Genomic DNA, 17,941 nt, shown 5'->3' with positions numbered 1-17,941 from the left:
CCTGAAGCATTTGTAGATACTTTGTATATAATGTGTTGTGCCAATTCTTTCATGTTAATTCAGCAAAGAAATAGCAATGTATTTTAATTCTTTGCCACTGAAGTTGTGACTGAAGACAGTTGTAATGCAACAAGATGAGGATTGCCTCCTTTTATCTGTTCTACTGCCTTGCTGCGCTAGAAAGTTAGTGCTAGCTTAAACCCTGGTTGCCATTAATGAAAAATTCCACTATTTTTATTAAATTTCAGAATCACTTCAGCTAGCATGAAAAACAATGATATTGGATTTCTTTCTAAAATTAACAACGTATGTAACACAGTAAAAAAAGCTGACATTTACTTAGTGCCTGGAAGCAAAGAGACTGCAAGGCAGACGGCAAGCTGTGTCGCTTCTCTCCTTCATCCTGTGTATGTGGTTAGAAGACGTGGGGTGAGATGGCTCGGGGTGGATTGCACAGTTAGGATAAAAGCCAGGAAACACCACCACTATTGCTACCTTTCTCCAGTAGGAGAACGTCAGGGCTTACAGGGAAAAAAAAGATTTATTTTAGCAGCTGGCCTGGATGTCTGCCAAAATGAGAGGGAACTCAGAAATGAAATTGAGGATTTTGGTTCAGGGATGAGGGAGGTGTAAGCTGGAGCTGGACAATCACCAGCTCTGATCTGTGCCATGGTCAGACAGGGAAGGGGCCTTGAACCTCCTTCAGGTGTCAAAGGGACATGTGCAATCCAACCGATGTAAGGAGTGGGGATGATATATGGGTGTCACAGAGCAAGGAGCCGGCCAGTGACATGGAAGGGGAACTAATTAAAGGGGTAGCTCTCAGCTGACATAAGATTTTTAAGGCATGTTTATTTATGGTATAGAATTATAGAGTTTCCTTTAAAATTCACCTTCTTAAGGAAGTCTCTATTGCAATTAGGAGGATCACATCCAGAAGTAAAACCAAGGAGTCACTTCATACCTGCTTGCAGGCATTGGAGAGGGTACAGTGCCTGGTGGAGACCAGCATACCTTAGGCTAATGGTCTTATTTGATTATCAGTCTGCGACAAGCTGGAAATGAGCTTGGTCTCAAGAAGAGTCCACAGATCACCAGAAATATATTCTTGTAGGGAAGCATCCTTATTGACTTCCTAATTCATTCCTCCTTACTTTATCCAACATGCATTGCTACTGGATTATTGACTATGTGATTACTGTTCTTGATGAGAGCCACAATAGAAAAGGCATTACTGTACAAGACACGGTGATTTCGTGTGTGTGTTAGACTTGTGGTAATACAGAGCATGGCTGATACATGGCATACTCACTCCCATTTAAGACTTAGTTCACACTCTCCTCTCTGACTTAAAGGATGTTCTGACCATGTAGGGTAAATACAAGACCAGAAACCTGCACCGAGGTCTCCCTCCATCCTCAAGGTCCTTTGCTGTAGGGGCCCCTTGATGCAGCTGGGAACCTGTACAACACAGAATTTACTTGAGTCTTATGGAGAGTGGTATACAACATAAATGATGGCAGGTGCAACAAGTTCTCGCAGTCCAGGTTGTGAACTGGGCTGCCTGGAGCTGGGAGGAATTATCCCATCTGCAAACACACCAGACACTGAACAGCTGAGGGAGACTGCACAGGAGAATTGTGCAGAGGTCTGTGCACCATTGAAACCTTAGTGGGACAAATCTCCCGGTACTAGAGTGACTGTAAACATACACGCTCCTCTTCCACCTCATATACTAGGTCAGGAGTAGGATTGCCCTGTATCATGTGTTGGGTTTAAATTCCCCCTTTACAAGGAGTGCTTGTGAGAGGGTGCTGCAGATTTCTTGTTACTTACATTGTCTGTTTCCAGTGTTGGTTAGGTTTGCTCCCTGCTTTGAACTCCTGCATGTGCTAAGCACAGTGCAAAAATGTCTTAGTAAAGACAAATAGCCATGTAAAGGGTGCCCTGTAAATATATACGATACGATTGGCTGATCGGTTCTGATCAGCAGTTGGGAATTATAAATAGCTGAAAAGCAGCTAACCATCATCCTATGCCGCCACAGTAATAAATAAGAAGTGCATATTTTTGAAAGGCTTTTACTCTTAGAAGAGAAAAAGATATAATAGCTTTTTTTAATGTGTCACATAATTTATTCTGACAAACAGATGTATTTTGTTGTTGCCATTATCATTTGATGAAATACTTTAAAGCTGGTCCAAGGTGGTGCATTTTCAAATATAATGTATACAGTACATCTAGCAGTTAACAAAATTTGGATGTGCAGCATAGAATGGTCATTATTTTTACTGAAAAAAAATAAAGGCACTAATTACTTACAGACAAGATACTTAGCACAAACAGATAAGCTTCAAAATGAAAAATTCTTGGTTTATGATAATTATGTTCTCTGCTTTGTTTTCAGAGACTGATAATTTGAGGCTTTAAAATCACCAGGAAGCCATTAATTGGAATTCTTCAATAAAAAATAAATTACATAGAAGTTCATGATGAGTTGTAAAAACACAGAGACTGTATTATGCAGTGAGCGACATTGCTCTACTATTTATAGACATGCACAGCTATGTCTAACAGCAAAACTGTAAAGAATTTGAGATGTGCAGATAGCAATTATTCACGGATCCCAATGATCTGCAGATATTTCAAATAACTGCTTTTAGCAGATCAGCTATCCAATAAAAGTAGGGCTTTATTTCCAAGTGGCACTCTTTTAAAATGTTGCTTCTTGTTTTTGACATCTTGCGTGACACTGCTCTCCTAGTCAACTGTAATGAGGAGATGTGGAAATCCACATATGGGAGCAGATGCTCCACTCTGTGCACATGCTTACTGATAGAAGTTGAGGAGGTTTCTCTTACGAAGGGTCAATAAGGTCCTTCGTCCTATACCAAGCTCAGATCCTTAAATCCATAGCAGCTGACCAAAAGTAAGTGTTTGATTTTCATGCCCAATTTTTTGTTCTCCCCTGGTTCTTCTATTTCATCTGGCACCAAATCCTCAATGATTGGTGCTCCGAAAGATGGTAGAGGAGGTTCAAGGACTAACAATCTACCGAAGGCACTGATCACAGAATTTCTGTTGAATTATAAAGGAACTGGACTAAGCCCTCATTGGAGCTATGTGAGCACAGAGCCACCAGACTTCTGCAGCTTTCCATCAAGAGTGACTCTCAAAAAAGATTTACACTCTGCAAAACATATAGCTTTATTCAACTTTTATCCTGCCTTTCTCCAGCATGCGGGTGAGGCCCACAAGAAGACTGGTGTTTTCCCGTTCACAAGGAAGAAGGAACACCTCTCTGCTATTGCTCAGGATCCAGGCCTGAGACATGAGACAGAGACGCTGATGGGCCTCAGTTAATTGTCTAACACAGATGGTATAAAATACTGTTATATCCTAGCTATGCTCTTTTCATGACCAGTGACACCCTGCGCTCCTGCAAGGAGCTCTTTAGATAAAGCAAGTAATAAAAGTGATCGCAGGGATCCTTGACACATGCCACCTAGTGAAGAAAACAGAGCAGGTTTCAGCTCATTCACCACTGAGCTCAAGGGGATACACAAAAGAGTGAAGTGGCGTTGGTAGAGCCTGGTCTAAAGTTACACTTCAGGAAGACGCAGGAAGTAATTCCCGAAGACCTGATCAAAGGTGCTCTCTCTTCAACGCCAGTATAATGCCTTCTGGCTACCATCGCATGCAGGTAGCGTTCAAGGGCTTTATGTGACTCTTGGGCGAGTGCAGAATAAACATAGTCAATTTAAGGGAGTTAATTCTCACAATATCAGCAAGTGCAGAGTTGCAAACAATCTTGTTTTATATTTTGTGGCTAAAATAAATCGGTGGTATCAGCTGGTTTATTCCCCTACCCCACTCCACCCTCCTTTTTGTTTAAATCTGAGTTAGTGTGATCACAGGGAAGGCAGGACAATGCAAGTCCAGGGAGACAAGGATAATGCGAGACAATAGCTGAGAGTCTGTAGGGAGACAACTATGGTGTCAAGACAAAATGACATAGTGTCAGGAGACAAAGCTATACAAAAAAAATATTGGGTCTTTGCTGGCACTTCGGGAGTATCGTAATTCTCAGAGAATAAAACCTACCATACATCATCCAAAATCAATTGATAAGAGATCTTGGAAAGATTAAAAACTGTTCCCTCCCATTCATTAGTAAAGGTGACTTCTGTCCAAAAGCTGATTTTTGATGTGGGCCAACTGTGATAAATGCTCTCCTACCCAATGAAAAGAAGCACTTCTTAATGAGCTATCATCCTGTGTACATTTTAATTTCCAGATTGCTACAGTGGATATACAGAGTTCCCCAGAAGTGACGGTGCTGCTCAGAGGCATGCTAGCTTAAGCAGTATTTCAGAGTTGGGGTTTTCTTTGTAGATTCATAGCACTTTTTTGATACCAAACCAATCCCATGACCTGATGTCTGTGTATTACTAACACTGCAACAATAAACTGTTAACATTTGTTCTTACGTATTGTAGTACTTCTTACAAGAAAGTATTTGTATGTGGTTAGTGTATGGCATATAAGCATTTGTGGGAAGTGATTCCCATGACTGGGCATCTGCAGTTCCTATTTACTCAAGAGGCAATTACAGCTCAGCACCTTAGAATATCAGGACATTTCTTTGTGAGAAAAGCTGCTTCCCAATAGGATGGTTTAGCCAGTGCTCTATGTCTCAGTTGTGCCCTCTTTCTCTGTGTGTGACTTAGCTTAAGAAATGTCCTTCTACAGCACTCCTTTGAGAGGTCAGAAACCAGGATGTCCCACACAGCAGCCCCCATAGCAGTGCAGAAGAGTCAATGAGGACACCCAGAGCCTGCCTTTTCTCTCCTGCTTTGTCACTGAAGTTTGCAACTCAGCACCAAGCCGATTCTTGGTCCTGGAAATGCTTGATGTGTCCCATCCTGTTGCAAACCCCACAGCTCTTAAAGAGCATGAGTGACATTTAACCCATGTCTCTAAATAATTCTCAGTAGAGTGGTACTTGGGCCAATGATAGTGATGCTGCAAGAGGTCATGTGATGGACCTCAGTGCTCTGTTCTATTTACTCGGTTTATCCAGCTTGCAACAGAGACAGGACACAATACGTTCACCACACCACAGCCAGAGCCTCCTCAGATTAGAGCATTTATAGGAGGCATTAGAAGAAATGGAAGGAGTTCAGTATATTTTTTTGGTATGTCAGAATTTCAAAGGATTTCTGAAATTTAATGAACTCATTTAATAGGCATAATTGTCTTGAGTACATGTGAGAAAACTTCTGAAATAGCAGAATTAGGCATGCTCCATTTTGTAGCCTTTCAATGACCTCCAGCAAACGTGTGACCCAGATATGAGAGCCTCCTGTCCACTTGCATAAACATGATGTTTTAAAAAGGCGGGGGGGAGCGAATAAAAGAATTGAGCTTTTAATGGCACATGGACAGACGCATACTGCAATTGCAAAACAAATTCGGAAGCAGATAGAGAATTGCCTCAAGACTCTGCACGCCAAAACTCAGCTGTCTTCTGTGAGACAGAGCTTTGATGGTCATGGACCTTCAGTCAAAACTGCTCTGGATTTTCCTACACAGAAGCTTAAATGGTAGTAATGTGTACAGATCTGTTTTAGGCCCATGAAAATATCTGGTTTAATGCCCGAATGATGTCCAAGCTGTATACTGCACACCGTATATTCAGGTTGTGGTGAAACATATGGGACTTTTTATTTCCTGGCCTTGATGGAGCATGTTTAAGCATTGTAAAGGCAAAAGTAATGGCCATGCCAGGCAGTGAGGAGGTGGTAGCCGCCCGCTCCACCTGTGCCCAGCCCTCCTGCCACTTGCATAACTTTATGGCACAAGAAAAAGCTATAATTTTAAAAATCTCATTAATTAACATACATTTTTGAGATATCATTAACTTCCTATCACATGCCTTTCCTGCTCCCTAGGTCCAGAGGTGCTCTGCAGCTAAATTCTGACCATGTTTTTTTTTTTGCCTATGCTTGCAGAGAGGGGTGAGTGGGTCTTGATTAATTTAAGCCCACCATTACCATAGCAATGAGCCCTGATTGACAGGACTCTGAATTAATATATGTACTTAGGAGAAGAAGATGGGGGTCTTGCCAAGCGTGCCTGTGCCAGCACACACGGGATAACACTGCTGCTGCTGGCCCTGCTCCTCATGGGCTGCAGCTCCAGCTTTGTGCCTATCAAATTGCTGCTTCTGCATCATTATGAGTCAGGTTTAATTAAAAGCAGGAACTAGAAAAGTATTGCTGGGATTTAAAATTATATGCCGTTAGTTATTAACCACTACAAATTAGGTAGACATTGTTTCAAGGAGAGCAATTTCCACAGACGGTGCTGGTAAAGCAAGCTGGTTTAGGGTATTGCACAACTTCCCAAAATGGGGATCGCCAGCTTTCTCAGAAAAGAACTTTTTTGGCCACTTCTTAGGTTTTACGCATGACTGAGATTTAGTATTGTTCATGCTTGCTTGCAGCAATGATACTTTTCTGTCTGTGAAAACTCATTTTTCATTTTAACAATAATTCCCAGGCAGGAAAAAACATGTCCTGTATTTTTCACTGAGCCAAACATTGAAACAAAATATCGGGCCAAATTATTTTCTGATTTTGCAACTTTAAAATCTGCCTTTGCAAGTTAGTGCTGAATTTAGTTCATTTCCCTCAGGCTTTTTCCATGCAATAAAAATTGTGTTTCTTTCTTCTTTTCTCTCTCCTTTTTTTTTTTTTTTTTTCTTTTTCCTCCTGCCTTTTGGGGAAAATGAAAACTCAAATTAGAGAATGAAGTCAACTGTTAGATTAGCATTTTCTATACTCTTGGTGTTAGAAGAAAACTCTGAGTATCTTGCCTGGAAATCTCCTTTATCAGTGTGACTGAAGATGCTGATACAGATGAGGCATTTTCAGTTGCAGTAGCCAGTGATAAAAAACACCAGAAAAATAAAACTTTGAGACCTTAATACTTCTGTTCAGCAGTTTAAAGAGAGCAAGTGGTGAGCTGGTCTGAAGATTTTCCTTCTCTGCCACTTTTGGTGCTTCAACAACCCTGCAGGGGAGAGGAAAACAGTCTTTGAGCTATAATAGGTGTAAAACTAGAGAAATTCAACAAAGTTTTAGTGAGTGAGAATGGAGAGCAGTGTTCACAACATTTTACTTGGCAACCTCTTTATAGGTACTCAGACTTGAAGACTGGGAGTATGATATACACAGACAGATTGCTCTGTGCTGGAGAATGCAGAATTTAAGGTACCATGCCTAACGCTACTTTTATTGGGCTAACAAATGTAGAGTGCAAAACACGGTCTTTGGCACAAAAAGATGGAGAAAAAGCTCTTCAGCACCAAAGTTTTTATGTTAATCCAGTAAAAGCGATTACAACATATATCATCATTATTTTTTAAAAAAAACAGAGGCTGAAGGCCACAACCTACATATATCTTCAGAGTAGGTATATCAATTTTTTTCCATAGGTTAACTGATAAATTGCACGTATGTGTGTATGTATGTATGTATGGGCATGTAAACGTTTTCATCTGACTCTGAGACCTGATACAGATAGCAAGGAAATGTAAAAGCTCATTAGTGTTTATCATCAAGTGTTGCAAAGGAACAGAAATTAAAGAGGCTGAGGAGGAAGTGAGCAGCTGTAGCTGTACTGACACCAATAACTTTTCACAAGAGTGAATCAAAGCATCAGGATGTCGGACCCTTGTTCCTGCCCTTTTGAACTTGCTTCTATAGATCATCATAAAAGAGAGAAGTGAGAAAAAGATACTCCTCTTCCCAGCAGGGCAGGGAGGAAGCCAGCTGCTCATGCAAATATTTCAGATGAGAAGTTAAACACACGCCCTGCTCTCATCTGCAGAGACAGCCATGACTGTTTCAAAGGCAGAAACAGGTATAAAGTAATAAGTACACGGGGAAGAAGTGGGGCTTCCTCATGTCTTGCAGGCTGTGTCTGGAAGAAGCAATGAGCAACACTCTCTATTGCATCCCTGCTGCAACCAGCTGTGAGGCAGTTTGCGCTTCGTTGGCATGAGTTGCCCTGTGGGATCTATGCATGGAGAATCTTATGCTTGGAGAGTTTTGCCCCTGAGAGCTGGCCCTGAACATCCTCTCCATGCTGGGGATGAGCAAGGACATGACACAGCAACAGACCTGCTGTCGAGGCTGCTGGCTATGCATTCAAACTGGCCATGGGGCTTTCCACCAGGGCATGCATTGCAGGTGTCAGATGTGGAGTGGCCACCGCACGCTCCGGTAGCTCTTCAGATTTTTTTTGCGTCTGTCTGCTACTCAAATGGCAGTGGTTGAGGTCCCACTGGGCTTGGGAGACACTGCACATTAATGCTGTGCAGCTTCGCGTGCTCTATGGTTTGTTTTTCAAAATCAAAATGAGAAGTGAGAGGCAGCTGGTGTGCTTACAGACTTTTCATGAAAACATGGCCTCCAACTTGCTCTCTTGGGCAAAGAAATAGTCTTTTGCAAAACGCAAATTCCCCACTGTGATAGCACAGGCTGCCTTTTCAGCCATTTTAAGAAATGGAGATTGCAAGAGATGCTCACACTTGGATGATACCCAAACGTATTTTGTTCTCTTGGATTAAAAAAGCCACCTCTGAAATCAGAAGATTTCTGCTGACGCCAAGAGATGCTGCTTCCCACCTGCCAGTTGTTTCTGCTCATTTTCTTACTGCAGTACTTCAAGGTCCCAGCCAAGACACAAGTTCCACCATGGCAGGAACTGTGCACACCTCATTGAAGAAACACATTTGCTGTCTCACAGATATTCAGATTTAAATAGGCAATAGTGGGAGGGGGAGAAAAAGCAAAGTGACTCAGGTTTGCTAGGTTGGCTGGCAGCAGAGGCAGGACTTAGATGGTACGACTCCTGCTGGACTGGTGGCCTCAGGACAAAGCTGTACTGCTTTGTCATGGTGACCTGAAGGTGTGGCCACTCAGCCTATGTGGGCTTCCCACTAACATCATGTAGAAACTTTTTTTTTTTTTTTTTTTTGTATGTATGTATGGTCAGTATTGTTAATATTATAATGAATTGTAGTTGATCAGGGAGCTCAACTACATTGCATTGGCATAGATTGAAAAGCTGGAAACACCTGTATTTCCAGGGAACATCACCCCTGCTCGATGACTAGTTCAGCTAAGCAAAGAAAATATTTTATATGAGTGGATGTGTTGTTTAAAAGTGTAAAGATCTCTTGTTTTATATGAAGAGGCACATTTTCAAATAGGGAAGCAGGTACATAATGTGCACTGAAAGCCCCTGGAAGTAAGAGTGTCATTAGTATCTCTGCAAAAGTTGCCCTGTCTGCACTCCTCTCACAGTGCTTTGGTGACAATTTGTGAGCAACACTTCAAGGCTGATTGTAGTAAGCCTAGCTCTGCCTGTGTTTTCCGGTCCCTGTTAGCCACGTCTCAGATGCCCAGAATTCTCTGTTATTTTGAAGTGTGTTTTGTCCAAAGAAAAAGTCTTCCCCAATTCTGTAGGTTAGCCCAAAGTTTGATCATCTGCCTTTAAAAATGTGTCTCCAATGGTATTTAGATAATTCAATGACTTGTAAAACAATGAGAGGGGTTGCCTTTTCATGCATTTTGAATTTTCACCTGCACATCTACTGGCATTGGGGTTTATACTTGACCGTGAATAGTTGAAATGGAAAATCTAGTCTGAGCTTTCTTAGTGGTAAATATTGTATATCTATAGCTACTTTTACAATTAGTGGCCACAGGATATTTTCTGCAGTGTTTTGTTTTATATTCAGCACTTCTTACTTTTCTAGCAGCAGTTAGGCAGTTTGGGTCCCAAGCCTCACCCTTAATACAGTTTAACACTACTAAGTTGCATAACCTTCCTGAAGTGAAAAGCAGTGAGAGTGTTATGTCTATTTAGTTTATTACAAAACCCCTCCGCAACACTAATACCTCCACAATACTAAGGTCCCTTCCAACCCCAACCGTTCTATGATTCCATGATAATGACTGCCCAGATCTTTTGGGAAAATCCCTGCTCACACAGCTCTCAAACCCTAAGTACGCATATTTTGGTGATACTCCATCACACAGGCCAGTGTTCACTCAAACCCCCTGCTGCTTCTGGAGACCAAGGAAGGCAAAGCAAAATACTATATTCAAATGCTGAGAGGAGGAGATGTCCTTTTTGGGGGAAGTCTGGAATGGGGCAGGAGCCAAGGTGCAGCAGCCTGTCCCTTGCAAGAGAAAGCAGCAAATTACAAGTTGGTTATAGAAGAGATAAAAGAAAAGCTGACCTCTGTGATAAGCATGGAGGCAGCGGGAATGATGAAGCAAGAAGGCAATTATCGCAACTCTCTAGGATGAAGTGGGTACAAGAGCTAACTTAGCTGAGCAGTGAATTTCAACAGCAAAAAAAATAGATCGTGAACATCTGCAGGGGTTACTGCTGGGGACTGTATCAGAAAGAAGAAAAATGGATATTGCTTGCAGAGGGACTCAACACTTTATTGGGCTTCCAGGAGAAGTTGGCTCCAGCGCACACAAGAATTTCTGAGACGATCATTTTCCAGCTACTTTAGATTCACTGCAAACAGGTTTCAAGTGATAAAATTCTTTGGGGGATATGGGTTATAATGAATGATCCGTTTTAGAAGAGGAAACAAGCAGTGGGATGTTGCAATGTTTTAGCTGTGAGAAAGCCATTGTTTCCAGATTTGTATTAATGATATGGAGTAGGAGGAGAATGGTGAGATGATAGTGTTTGTAAATGAAAGAAGTGATCAAAGATCAATGGCAGTCCCAGGAGGAAGGGTGAGAGCAGCTGAAAAATACTAAATTTCAGCTCCGATTCTCATATCCCTTAGGATATTTTATAAATTAATTTTTTTCCTAAAGTGTTTTCTGGGCACCTCAGCTCAAGACAGTGCATTTAGCCTGCATACCTCTGTTATTTGGCCAGCAGTTAAATCCAGCTTCAGCTGCTAATATGGATGAGCTTGGAGTCAGGAGAGACTGCAGTACTCTAGCCTCGTGAGCAATGGCCAGCTGACGCTATTTCAAGACTCCTGTCATGAGCGCAGCTCTTGCCATGTGAATGATTTTGGGTATTACTCACAACTTGTAAGAACAAACTGAAGAACAGTATTTGAACTGTGCTTTCTAAATACAGCCGCATGAACAATAGTTTGAAAGTAAAAAATTCCTGTCAAGAAGCATTTATATGTGGCACCAGGAAAAAAAATTATCTGCTCTGGAAATCTAGATCTGTAGGCAAGAAGATGCAAAGTAGGAAGTCCCAAAACACAGAAAGAATTATGTTGCTTAACTAACATTATATTTCTTGCATGCTAATAATTATAAACAGATGCAGCATTTGATGGTTTACAGATTTATTTCCCTTCTTTAGTTAGTTCAGCTAAAATTTGTAAAGTATTTCCCTCATTTGTGGAATAATTGACTTGTTCTTATGACATCCCTGGCCTTACGATCCAAAGGTGAGCATGATCTTTCAGTCAAAGCTAGACATTTCTGAGAAATAGGCCCTATGATTTCATCAAATCTTATTGAGTTCAGTACAAAAATTACTGTTGAGATCTAGTCACCTGGGCTGTGCAAAAATGACTCCAGATGAGCAGAGGGGCTGCTTGCGCACTTTATATTTTCTGAAACGCATCCAATGACTCTCCTCTTTAGACAATGTCTGTAGGGATGCCAAACCCAAATGTTTTGGCGAAATAAAAGTTTTAAAGAATTCTATGTCAGGGAACTGCATGAGAAGACTTTCTGTTTCAAAAGCTGCGCAGGCTCTTTGGAGTGACCTGCTCTGCCATGATAGCCAGCCGAGCCTCCAGTGCTTACTTTCCTTCATATGCTCCCACTGCTGCCACCCCAGATTGCCTCATCTTCTCTGTTTAAAAATCATTCCAGGTGCTGATGTGTTCTTTGTGTGAGTTTGCTGAATGGTTTCATGAGGCCATTTGGTGCAGCGGGATGCCGTTGGGCTCCTTCTTAAGCAAAGCCCCTGCATCTCCATTGTTAACCCCTGGCACTAGCAATGCCTTCCTCTAGTCAGAGTGACAAGGCGTGTGTGCCCCCACATCTCTCTTTTCTCAATCAGCCCTTCTCTATCTTCCTTGCATGAGCACGGACTGGAGTGAGCAACTTGTCTTGTCTCTGAAGGCACAGGTAGGTGCCACACTCCTCAGGCTTTTGATGTGGCAGAAGATACCTGTTGTGTATACAAACTGAGCCACCTTCTGCCTTCAATTGCAGTACTTCGCAGGGATTATTTCAAGCGTTATTCTTGGCAGTAATGTCTCATTCAGCTCAGAGTCCTCTCCTCAGTGATTATGCGCTTTGGTTTCTCATATTTATTAGAATGGGCAGCTTTGTACTTAAAACCTGCTTTTGTTTTTTGCTGCTTCATGTTTGTGTTGGGCATTTTTTGGTTGGGAAATTATGTTTTCCCTGTGGAACATGTTCCTTCACACTGCCAGTTTGGTCTGTATCTCACTGCCTGGTTTTCCTGAGGATCTGGTTCTAGGCAGAAATGAGAGGTCACCTCTTGCATATTTTGAAAATTTGCAAGAAATATTCATTGTAAATCACGTACTAAATCATTAAATGTGCACCTAGAGTTAGAAGAGAACATATTAGTGTCATAATCCTTTTTACAATATTCAGTAGAGATCTTAAATATAAATAACTCCAATTTGTAAACGTGTTACCTTAAATCATTCTATTACTCCATACAGGCTGCAGCTCACTCAACAGCAGAGCCTAGGCCTGTTTCCAACCTCTTCTCAACAGACAACACAGGACTGCTCCATCCTATTCACTGTTTTTAATTGTGCTTTCGTTTTCCACCCTTCCTGACCAGTACTTTTTCACTAGAGGGCAACTGGTAAGCAACCAGTCCCTCATTCTGACTATTTGACTCAATTCATTTGTCTTTGCCTGTAATCAGGTGCAAATTTAACCATCAGTAGGGTGTCAAGAGCTTCTTTTTGTATAGGTAACAAACCTTGCCCCATTGTGGATGATTTGGGCCAGGTTTTCATGGATATCTTGTCTGGTTCTGTCAGCAGAATTACATCAGGGAAAGGGTTGGCACATGCTGTAAAAAATAAACCTTGACCCAGCCATAAGCAAATGAGAGAGGCTGCTGTTTAAAATGCTTGACGATTAAATCAGATGAAGCCTTTTCAATATTGACTGAAATACTTAATTTTATCAGCACTGGCTACTATGAATGTGTTTTTCTCTCAGTTACAAACTGTGGGATTATCCAGCTCAGATTTCACACAGGTGGACTCCTCATCCTTATCTCCACTCTGAGGACAGGGCTGGGAGAAAGGGTGATCCTTCATACACTCTGTTGGCCCTATGGCCTTGTACCTTTGCCCTTGAACACAGGGCAAAAATGAACCAGATGTAATTGGCCGGTGATTTGGTTTTCAGCCCAGTAGTTCTGACCAGAGGACGTTTGACTCTCTGTGGCCAGAAGCCAGTTCGCTGCCAGCAATGTATTTATGCGAAGATTCACGTAACATCTTCTGGCTGACAGACCACATTATATATCTGTCCCCATGCCCAGGAGTAAGCATCACAGTTCTTTGCCTCAATACACTGTATTACACAGAGCCAAATTTGTAAACTTCTTGTGATGGTGGTGTTATTCTCCAAGTTAGCATCCAAGACAGAGCCGATGTCAGGCACCTGTCTTGAAAAGAGGAAAGCACTTTGTCTCAACTACTGCTGCTTGGGCGACTTGCTGACACCAGTCCCTAAAAAACTGGCTTAACAGCAAGAAATATCCAAGCCAAAAAATGGCAGATCAGCAGCTGCTGGAAGCAGAAACTCCTTCGCAAGTTCTGGTCCTCTCTTGTATCACCCAAGCTGCTTTCCTGACTTTTAGCAATGGCTGTGCCTTAATTAGGTCATGTGTGGCCATTGTATATGAAGTGCTACATGATCCAGCAGGAACAGTGTTTTCTGCCAATATGTCTTTTCACTTCATGTGTCTCACATTTTCTTAGCTCTCCAGGTTATGCTGAGACAGAAGGAGAGACTCGAAGAGGGAAGATTAACCTTTCGCTGGCCACAATTCATTCCCTCTTATCGCAGAGGATTCGGCAACCCAACCCCCTTCCATCCAGCCTATCTGAATCGCTGAAAGCATAATGCTCCCATATGAGAGATAAGTAAGTGAGCTCTCTTTCTTTTCCATAGGGATGAACTATAGTGTATGCAGATTATTAGGAGAAGAAAATAATATCAGAGAAAGGTGGCTTTCTTAAAAGGCATCAGTAGCATTAGTGTCATGTGTGAAGCACCCATTTGTGACAACTGTACAGACCTTTCAATGGAAAATTGTGCTGTGCTACCTTTTAAAGTATGAAATGCTAATTTTGGATTTACAGTTTTTGAACTGGAGGGCTGCATTTTGCATGGAATTTTGTTTAATTTCCCAGTGAAAAAAGGCATTTGAAACACAACTGCCTATAGCCAACTGTCAACAAAAATCAACTGTAATAACATGCAGCCTGTCACTGATTTATGTGGTGATGTGGTAATCTTCTCAATTTAGCTGGATATTTCTTCTTCATACCAAATAGCTGAAAGTCTTGCTAGACATTTATGAATATCGGGAGGTACTATTAGGATGATAATGGGCCAAGATTAAAGAGGTGTTCACTAGTTCAAAGTGCCAGTTAAAGAGACAGGGAATCAAGAGGTGTATATATGTATGGCCCATTGGTATAAGGGAACTTTATATTTTCAGACTTGCTTAAGATTTGGGAGACAGCATATTGAGATCCATCTGCCATGAGAGCATCTTTCTACAGGGAGACTGGAGGTAGCTGCTATACAACTTCTTTTTTCCCCTCAAAAATCTGCTTTTGTTTAACAGAGGGTAGGTTGAAAATTTTAGGTATTGAGGATGGAGTAAATGAGTATGAGAGATGTTATGGCAACAGGATGCTGGGAGCCTTCACCCTTCCCTCTCAAGATCTGAGTGTCCCACATGGTCATTTGGTACAAGGCTGCACGTCAGCAAGGACTGGCGAGTAAGATACTACACTGCATATTACAGCTAAGAAAAGTAATTGGCCTCTTGTAAAGAGCTAGAACTAATGCATACAAAATAATACTGCAAGACTTGAGCTGCAAATAAAGACACAAGTTTGTGTTTTACAAAAATGTATAATTTACCAGGCATTTCATTATGCTGTATAAAAAGGCAAAAATGATAATTGAAAATAAATGCGGCTGCCTAGCTACAGTATATGCTGCCAGAGTTACTGGAAATAGAAGCACTTTCTTGCTGAAGATAGTTAAAATTTTTATACAACTTCTGTCTGCAGATTTGTATAATGTATCTTGTTAAATTTGTTTCAGTTTGGGTATTTATTACAGAGAAGCGGGCAAAATGTGAGAATCTGTCTGTGTATTTATATACCTAGGGGTTTATACAATTATATTAATTATTAACAGCATGTTCTGCAGATGTATGCATTTGCAGAGTCTGAGTGAGGTTACATGCTGCTGAGTTTATTCCAGAGTGCGCAAAATACACCAGTTACCTTCAAGGTTGCCAAAGATATTCCATTGCAAACTCCTGTCTTCCAGGGAATATGGTTAAGAATATAAATATACCAAAGTAATGTGTGGTTATTTCCCCCCCGAAGCGGAGGGAAGTCTGAGTTGCCATTTCTCTTTGGCAGAATACAAAGATGGGGCTGTTTGGGATGCTGAGAATTACTGGAGGAGAAAATAGACCCATGAATTGTCATTGCTTCTGCTCTAATAGCTTCTTCTTCCCCCACTTCATCCTCTGGCAAGGGCAAGTTGCCACAGACACAGTGTTCATCTGTATCTAATGCACAAGTCTATCTGCAGCAGTTCTGGTGCTCCCCACACCTAAAATGGGGGAAATCTCTCTGCCATATTAAGATTTTTCTTCCAAGTTCTTAAATTTCTTAGCAGAGAAAGCTGCAAACATTTCTAGGCTCGCTTCTTCATGGTGCCCAGTCATACCCTTCAACGGCAAAAGGCCAAGTTATGAGTGAAGCTACTGAGTTTGCATTGGCTCTGGAATTGAGCTAAGAAAGGAAAATGAAGTGGTCTTCCTTTGATCGCTCAGGGCCCAAGAGGTTCGACACCACCAAGCTGGCTTTAGAGGCTGGAGAGGCAAGGATAGAGAAACAGCAAAAGAAATGAGTTGCTTATTAGGACTCTCATACTGCAGATCTCCCACTAGCATAGGAGCACAGTGGACCAAGTACTGGGAAATGAACCAGTCAGAAAAATTATTCTTTCGCACATGTACTTAGAGCCACTGTTTAAAATTATTTTTTTTTTTCCCTTTCTTTCTATTTGGACTCTTTTATTGTTTATATACTCGGCTGGGCTGCGTTGTTCAGAAAGTTTGGATGGATCAGGCCCTCTGATTCACTTGGCCTTGAAGCAAAAAACTCATCATGAATAATGAAAGAAAAGAAAAATAATTCCTGAGACAGAATTACTTTAAAAATTGTTAATATCTATTCTTTCCCCCGTAGTTTGCTTCCAAACTTTTCCCTTTACAAAATAGCTTGCCATTAGCAGTTGAACTTCCAATAATCAGTACTTTGATGGAACTGGTGCTCTTCAGCCAAAGGGAACATTGTGATTATTATTTTTATTTCATGAAATCCAAGTTCATTTTGATAAGTTCGAAGCCCTGGATGGATATAGAAAGGACCAAGTTCTGCCCTCAACTACATCTAGTTTGCTTAAATTGGCCACTTGAAACACAACAATGTTTGCCAGAGAAATACTGAAATTCTTGAGACTGTGGAGGTAAACACTAACATGAGGCTCCCATCCAATAACCACATACAGAAAAACAGATCCTGTGCAGAGCGTCATGGAGGGGATTTGCTATTATGAAGGAGTGGGATGTATCAGGGACGCAATCAACTGCCACTAAATAGCTCAGCAACTCTCAGAGGCCTCCACTCAGGTTTCTAATGCCTCACCTCATGCAGGAGATTTCCTTTCCTCAAAGGCTTTTATTAAAAAACAGTTCAGGTAAATGCTGACAATGAGCAAGCAAACCTGTTGAGCCCCGAGTCCACAACTTGCCAGGCAACAGGATGCTTCTCTGTGACATTTAAGAGAGCTAACAGATGAAGAAAATATTGCATGTTTTACCCTTTCTACTTAAAATAACAAAAAGACTCGCTGCTCTTGTAATTGCTTTTAGGTTCCTTTTCAGTAGACAGTCCCCACTTCTTATCCCCAAGGTCTTAAGGCTTCCAGCTACCTCCTATTAAAGGAGACCTTTTCTCCACAGTGCTCTGGCCAGTCCTCTATGCCCTGGGCAGGATTTTAAAATAACTCAAAGTGGCTTTATCTACCCCAGAAGCAGATCCACACCAGGATTTAGGATATGCTGGGGCAGAGCTTGGGGGGCAGAGCTGGCAGGTTATGGATGTAGAGCAATGGCAAGCAATGAGCCCTTGCCACCATGGCTTGATCTTCTGTTTGCTCTTGGAGCATGTAGCTTTACTGCAGCTGCTTCACATTCCCTCTGAAGATCTCCACCCAACCACAAGGATCTCCTTGTTTTGGGCTACGCAGAACTTCTTGTAAGTCTTTCTGCTATTCCTAAAGTCTTAAAGCTTTGTAGCTTAACATTCCTTCAAGCTTGTTTGAGATGATGAGCAGAGAATGCTTGATGGTTATAGGACCTGAAGTTGCTCCTTTTCATGGCAGTCGCAAGGTGGAGTAGTTGCTTGGTGTGAAAGATGATGATTTTGACTTTTTGTCTTCTTTTCCTCTACCCACCTGTATTTGCCCCCCATTATACGATTCTGCTTTGTTGACAGTTTAACCTTTAGACACCTGTATGCATTTATTGCCTCTTTTGT

The sequence above is a fragment of the Cuculus canorus genome, chromosome 3 (genome assembly GCF_017976375.1).
Source record: "Cuculus canorus isolate bCucCan1 chromosome 3, bCucCan1.pri, whole genome shotgun sequence".
Classification (NCBI taxonomy): domain Eukaryota; kingdom Metazoa; phylum Chordata; class Aves; order Cuculiformes; family Cuculidae; genus Cuculus; species Cuculus canorus.
Note: the sequence above shows the minus strand (reverse complement) of the source record.